The following is a 7179-nucleotide window of genomic DNA, read 5'->3' as shown; positions in this document are numbered from 1 at the left end:
GTGATCTGCTTTTGACAGACTTGGCTATCTGGGTATGTACCCCATACATAATATTTTTACGTAATCTAGATGACATCCCACATAGCACGTAATATTACTGCAATATCACAGTAATATTATTATATGTTTTTCGATTGCAATATTACATTCTAATATAGTAGAAATATCATAGTAATATTACTGTAATATCACAGTAATGTTAAAATGTCCGCCGAATTGCATCTCAGTAATATTACGATAATATATCACAGTAATATTGCGGTGATATATCAAGAATATTATTGTAATATTGTAAGGTTATAGATTAATTTAATATTAAATTACTTCTAAGATGGAAAATATAGGCCGATTGGAGTTTCAACACGGTTGTTACCCAGATAGCACACTGATGTTTTAAAAACATATTAAAAACATAGGTATTGGACGTTTTGTACATATTTAAAATGTTCAGATTAGGTCCTTAAACATTTTTAGGATATTCTAAAGACGTTCAGTTACCTTCCTGGATGTTTTAAAATTGCCTATTTTAAGTACATAACGCACCACAAATGAACCTATTTTAAACGTTTATTTCATTGAAAAATATAGGGATTTATATTTTAAAAATAACGAAAGACAAAACTATTTCTTTCTTAATATAATTTTTAATATATATATATATATTTAAGAATCTCTATTTTAAAAATAATAAATCAATCTTATTAATAAAATAAATATATTAATTATAATATTTTGTTTAATGCTAAAACTCTTATCAATATGAGCGGTCGTGCTTCTGGATGCACCCAGATTTCAATTTTAATTACTTTGGTGAAGCGGTAGAGCATGATAATCTTGCAATGCGGGTTCGAGTCCTGTTGTGATTTCTGTTATTTTTTATTTTTTATTTTTTTTATTTCAATTTGCTAATATTTTACATTAATTTTTGATTTTTATATAATTTTTTTATTTACAATAAAACAATGTTAAAAAATTAGTAATTATGTCGCTTTTATTTAACTTTTATTTAACTTTTATTATAATTGTAATAACTTTAAAATAAAAACAACTTAAAAATTATTGTAAAATAATAATAAAATTTAAAAAAAGAAAAAATAAGAGTCACGAGGACTCGAAGAATCAGTAAAATCATTGCCTGTATGCTCAACCACTGCGTCATCTCAAAGTAATTGAGATTTAGTTCTACAAAACTAAAGAATATTGCGTTGCATGTCAAAATAAAACAGCTATAATATGGACATTTTTAAAACATCTAAATGTAAATATACTTAGTACGTCCAATAATGTACATTTTTAAAACATACATATAATGTTCATGGACGTTTGGACTAAATAAGACCCAAATTTGGACGTCCAATGGATGTTGTGTGCTGTCTGGGTAATGTGTCAGAAAGTTATGACTTTATTATTAAAATGTTACAGACGTTTCGACCGTAGATCAAGTTCTTTTCAATATATCTATACAATAATAAATTTTGAAATCAGAAATGGTAATCGAAACGTCTATAACATTTTTAATAATAAATTCATAACTATCTGACACATTAACAATCGTGTTTAGACTCCAATCGGCCTATATTTTCCACCTTAGAAATAATTTAAAAACTTGGAGCCATTCTTACTAAAACTGCATTGATAACTTAATAAAAAAAAAAAAATTAATACGAAAAGGAGATAAACCACTTCAACAGATCAAAGACTTTATGAGTTCAATTTTTGTATTAACTGCTCCGAAGTGCGTAACAAAAGATTTCTTGAGAGAGATCATAAAAATGAATCCATTGAGTCATGAACGTGATTACATATATAGAAGAATATAAAACATTGTATTTAGATTTATTTTATTTAAATTGTTTTATTTTATGTAAACAATAATAAAAATAACTGCGTTATAGTAAAAGATAATATTATCGTCTGCGTCCTTAATATCGCTAAAAGTCAAGATAATAAATTTATATATTATAGGAACAAACCTGATAATAATTTATATAATTTATTATAGGAACAAAACCTTATAATACAAATTTGTTTCTTATATCTTGCAAACCACATTTAGGAATCAATATTTAGAAATAGTTACAGTATGGCAAAACAGATATATAGAATCATATTTTTGTCAAAATATTTGCGCCAAAGCTTAAAATTCCGTACCACGATAAATTTATTATCTTACCAATCCTGCACACAATTATACCCACACTGTAAAAACTATATGCATAATAAATTAACTTTACTAACATTTTAATATGTAAAATTTACATACATATACATACACATATACATATATATGCATACACATAGATATACATACACACACATATACATACATATACACATATACATATACATATATGTCTATATACAATTTTATAAATGTTACGGATATATTTTTCATTAATAATTAGTCCAACAGTACAATGCAGAGTGATACATACGTTTGAGTAATATTACTGAAAAAGATATTCGACATATCATACAAAAATTTATTAGTTTTAAAATATTTTATTTATAGTCCAATAAATAATATTATTGTAATATTATATTATAATATCTAATATTAGATATATTGCAATTTTACTATGATATTGCAGTAATATTACGTGCTATGTGGGCTAACAATATAAACCAAGGTATCTTCATATTTACAATTCTAAAATAGTCACGTTTTATTATGTTTTCAGGAATTCATAAATATGGAATTCGACTATGAAAGTGTATGTTCCTACATACCTTTCGTCCTTAAAACCATTTTAATAGTACTCTACCTAGTAGAAATGGTTTTATTATTGTTCCAAAAGGAAATTCCTGAATCAAAACTTTTTGTACACGTCTGGGACTATATCCGCGCCAGATTCAAGACTTAAGAGAGTCCTGAATTGTCCTATATATATTGTAGTAACATAGTAGCTATAATACAAGTGTTATCCCGTGGAATCTTTAGGATGCTGCGAGGGAAGATCGTCGAAAATTAACTTGTATTTTTTCTTTTAAATAAACCACAACTCTTTCTTTATTATTGTTTTCTTGTACAGTTATTTCACCCGCAATGTCACATATGCGACGCGAAGTTAGACGAGCGATGCTCTGTCGAGTAGAGTCTTTGGCGGCAACACCTTTCGGGACGATTCTGCCGGCACACGCCTCGGCACCGTCTTTTAGGTCTTCTTCTTCTTTGCACTTATGGCACCGTGCCCCTTTAACTGTTTAGGCACCGGCCAGTCTTTGCTTTAAGCGCACAGGTTGGTTTGGATACGACACCAAGCTGTCTGCTGCGCTGTGTACTGAGACTTAGGATCTAGTAATGATAGGGGAACAAGCAGGAAGGGTAAACGTAAAAGGAGTAGGAGGGTAAGGGAAGGGAAAGGGTAAAAGCTTGTTTACAAAGGAGATAACGACCTACTAGGACGGTTATACACTTATGTTGGCTGTATTGACAAACTTTAACAAAGCAAACATGGCGCTAAAGTTATCAGAAAAGGCTACCTTTTCAACGCTACACGGAGGGCTAAACCCATTGTGATACAAATCGATTAGCAACCTGTCCGTATTTTCTTTATTACATGGACAATGGAAGAAGACATGATTAACACTCTGCTCCGGTTGGCCGCACTGGCAGCTCGCACTACCAACTATATTTTTCTCAAACAGGTGACTGTTCACTGCTGTGTGGTGTGTACGGATTCTAGACACCAGAGTGATTAACTGTCTAGGGAGGAACTTCCCTTTCTTAGTCTTAGAATACCAAGGTTTGCTCAGCGGTTCCGGTACATATCTAAAATAACGACCTCTCTTATAACGTGACAAACTAAGGAGATGCTCTCTGGACATCTGTAAGATATTCGACTTGATAGACGGGAAGAGGGAAGAGACTTCCTGTTTTTCAGCCGGTTCAGGTAGAGACAAGGCTTGTTTTGCATGAGAGTCAGCAAGCTCGTTGCCGTGTACTCCTACATGACCGGGTATCCAGACAAACTTAACTCTGACTCCCTTTCTTTCTAATTTCACATCTATCTCCTTTATTTTGTACACAACTGAGGAATGACTCCCTTTCGGGTCCAATGATTCTAGGCAACGTAACACAGACAGTGAGTCCGAGGCTACTACTACTGACGAGAAACCAAGATCATCCGCATATTCCAGTGCACATAGCACTCCCATCGCCTCCGCGTCAAAAATGGTTGATGAAGCGCCAATTCGTTCTTGATGGACCAGCACTGGGTTTTCAGACACAACAGCAAATCCCACAGCTGCCGGAGAAGCATTGTCATTCAGGCGGACCAAAGAGCCGTCTGTAAAAAATACTCGAGTAGCACCAATTTCCGACAGATAATCTGAGAACACCCTCTGGGGATCCTCAGATCCACGTATTCGATATCCTACCTCAGTATCCACACAACACTTTCTATAACCCATCCCAAAAGGGAGGGCCAAGCTACCCGGCAACGTATACCTGACAATATTCCTAGTGACTGGCATTAACTCCTTGCCAACTTCCATAAGACCAAATTGGACGCCCTCGCAGATTGGAGTCCAGTTCGCACAATTCTCCTCGATCAACCGTCCCACCGGGTGGTTGGTCCTCGCCAAGGTCCTGCAAACATACTTGCTAAGAAGGTACCTGTGTCTATACACCAGGGGTTGTTCACACACTAAGTCTAACAACACATTGGTCGGGGTAGTTCGCATAAGGCCACACGCGACCCTAATACACGCATACTGTAACCTATCTAGCACCTGCATTTCCTGTTCACCGAGAGGGAAGGTGACATGACAGCCCCACTCAAGGACCGACCTCACCAGTCCCCTATATGCCGTCATCAATACTAATGGGTGTGCACCCCACTTTATACCTGCAATTGCCTTTAGGATATTTACCCTAGGAAGAACCTTATCACGTGTCACAGCAACATGTTTTTTTCAACTAAGTTTATAGTCGATATAAACACCCAAAAACCTTACACTCCACTCCACCTTCACAGGTGACTGTCCAATTTGTATTTTAATATTATGTTTTTTGACTAGCCACTTAGTATTCCTTAAAGAATTTAAGGAATAGAATGTAGCTACTGACTTACTAGGCGATATACTCAGGCCCAGAGACAACAGGTGACTGTGGACACTAGACAAGGCCGCATTCAGTTGACAGGAGACCTCAGTAATAGACTGTCCCGTGCTATAAACTATCAGATCGTCCGCATATATGAGTGATTCAACCCCAGGTGGTAGACTCGACTCAACACGAGACATATACAGGTTAAACAACAAAGGGCTCAACACAGAGCCCTGTGGAAGTCCTCGAGTGGTAGTTCTATGCTGGATAAAAACACCCGAAGCATACACCATCAGATCTCTAAAGCTGACCACTGACGCAACAAAAGCTACAGCACTGGGGGTCACCCCGAACTTCGGCAGCATTGACAAGAGGATCTCAGGGACCACATTGTCGAATGCGCCCTCAACGTCTAAAAAAACCGCGCCGGTGATTCTGCGGGTGTTATTAGCAAGCTTAACTTTGGAAATGAGCATAGATAGGTTATCTGTACAGGACAAACCCCGCCTGAACCCAAACTGATGGGATGAGAAGGCTTTACTGTTTTCTGCCCACCACTCGAGTCTTCTGCACACTATTTTTTCCAGTACCTTTAGCAAGTTGTTGGCTAACGAGATGGGTCTGTACGATCCACTACGACCGGGTTTCGGGATCAGTATTACAAAGTACTGTTTCCACTGTTCTGGATATACCTTCTGTGAGTACACCCAGTTATACAAGTCCAGAACGTACCGATGTAACTCAGGAGGAAATTGGGTAATAATAAGATTGGTTATCAAATCAGGGCCAGGGGCCGAACGCACCTTTAGGGACTTTATCGCAGATGCGTATTCGTCCTGGGTTATTGGGTTCTCCATGAACGACCCATCCACCTCTGTGTTCAAACACCCCATTTCCTGAACTATATCCTCACCTCCGGGGGCAGCACCAGGGTTTAACGGGGCAATCTTTTCCATCGCTTGACACAATCCATCCTGGTCAAGGCAGTTTCTATTCCCTGCATATCTAGACTTACTACGAGCACCAGAGAAGGCTCTGACAGTGTTCCAAACCGATCCTACGTCCGAATTAGCATGGAGGGATTCACAAAACTTTCGGAAGGCGATTCTTTTCTTTTTCCTGAAGAACCTGTAGGTTTCCTTTAAGACCCTGTTGTAATTGTCGAAGTTTTCCTTGTTAGGATGAGCAAGAAATTGTTTGCAGGCTTCCTTCTTTCTTTTATGTTCCTCAGCACATGAAGCATCCCACCAGGGGGATGGAGGTTTCCTAGAGATACCTTGTTTACAGACCTTCGCGGCCCCCGCCTGTAACAACGCATCTTCTATGAGTTTTGTAAGACTAGAGTAAACAGTATTAACATCTTTCTTATCAATAACATCTAAGCTTGGGAGGAACGGGACCTGAGACACACACAGTGATCTAAAGAGTTCCCAGTTGACCCTACCCACTGAGTAATATGGACGGCAGGCCGTTCGACCTGAAAAACGACAGCGTATTTTGGAGACTACAGGGAAGTGGTCGCTACCATAATGGAACTCGCATACCTCCCAGAAACACTGAGCGGCAAGATCTTGGGAGACTACAGTTAAATCAAGAGAAGAACGGCTAGACAGATCTGACGAACACCAGGTATAACTTCCATCATTCAGAACAGAGAGAGAGAGACTGGTTACTGCTCTCTCGATTTTTCTCCCTTCAAGTCTTTTAGGTCTGGTTTATACGGCCAATAACTGTTATGCCGGAACCGGTAGAGTTTAACTATAGAATTTCAATGCTTCCCCAGATAGCATTTGGATATTCTGAGAATATTCTGAGTATATCCGACTTGGAAATTAATAATATTCTCAGAATATTCGAAAAATATCCTGAGATATACTCAGTATATTCTGCGAATGTTCAAATGTCCGCTACTTTCTGGTCCTGAGCATATACTGGAGATATTCAAAAAATATCTTGGGTATATTTTATGAATATCCTGTATATATTCGGTGAATGACTTGAGTATATACGGAGAATATGCTTAGCATATGCGGAAAATATCTTTAGCATATTCAGAGAATATTCTGAGCATATTCAACGCACAGAAAAAAACAGAAAGCTAAAAATCAACAGTAATAGCAAATATTTAC

General features: G+C 36.9%; 1 long non-coding RNA gene across 1 annotated transcript; it reads left to right on the top strand.

The window, feature by feature from the left end:
• On the top strand, positions 1-3016 carry LOC109859722. Its single transcript, XR_002250740.1, has 2 exons — positions 1-32; positions 2682-3016. It is a non-coding gene; the product is annotated as an uncharacterized LOC109859722 (long non-coding RNA).
• The last annotated feature ends 4163 nt before the right edge of the window (positions 3017-7179 follow it).

The sequence above is a fragment of the Pseudomyrmex gracilis genome, unplaced genomic scaffold, assembly GCF_002006095.1.
Source record: "Pseudomyrmex gracilis isolate BER0280 unplaced genomic scaffold, ASM200609v1 scaffold_280, whole genome shotgun sequence".
Taxonomy (NCBI): domain Eukaryota; kingdom Metazoa; phylum Arthropoda; class Insecta; order Hymenoptera; family Formicidae; genus Pseudomyrmex; species Pseudomyrmex gracilis.
The sequence above is the reverse complement of the archived record's forward strand: the minus strand, read 5'-3'. Positions and strand labels throughout refer to the sequence as shown.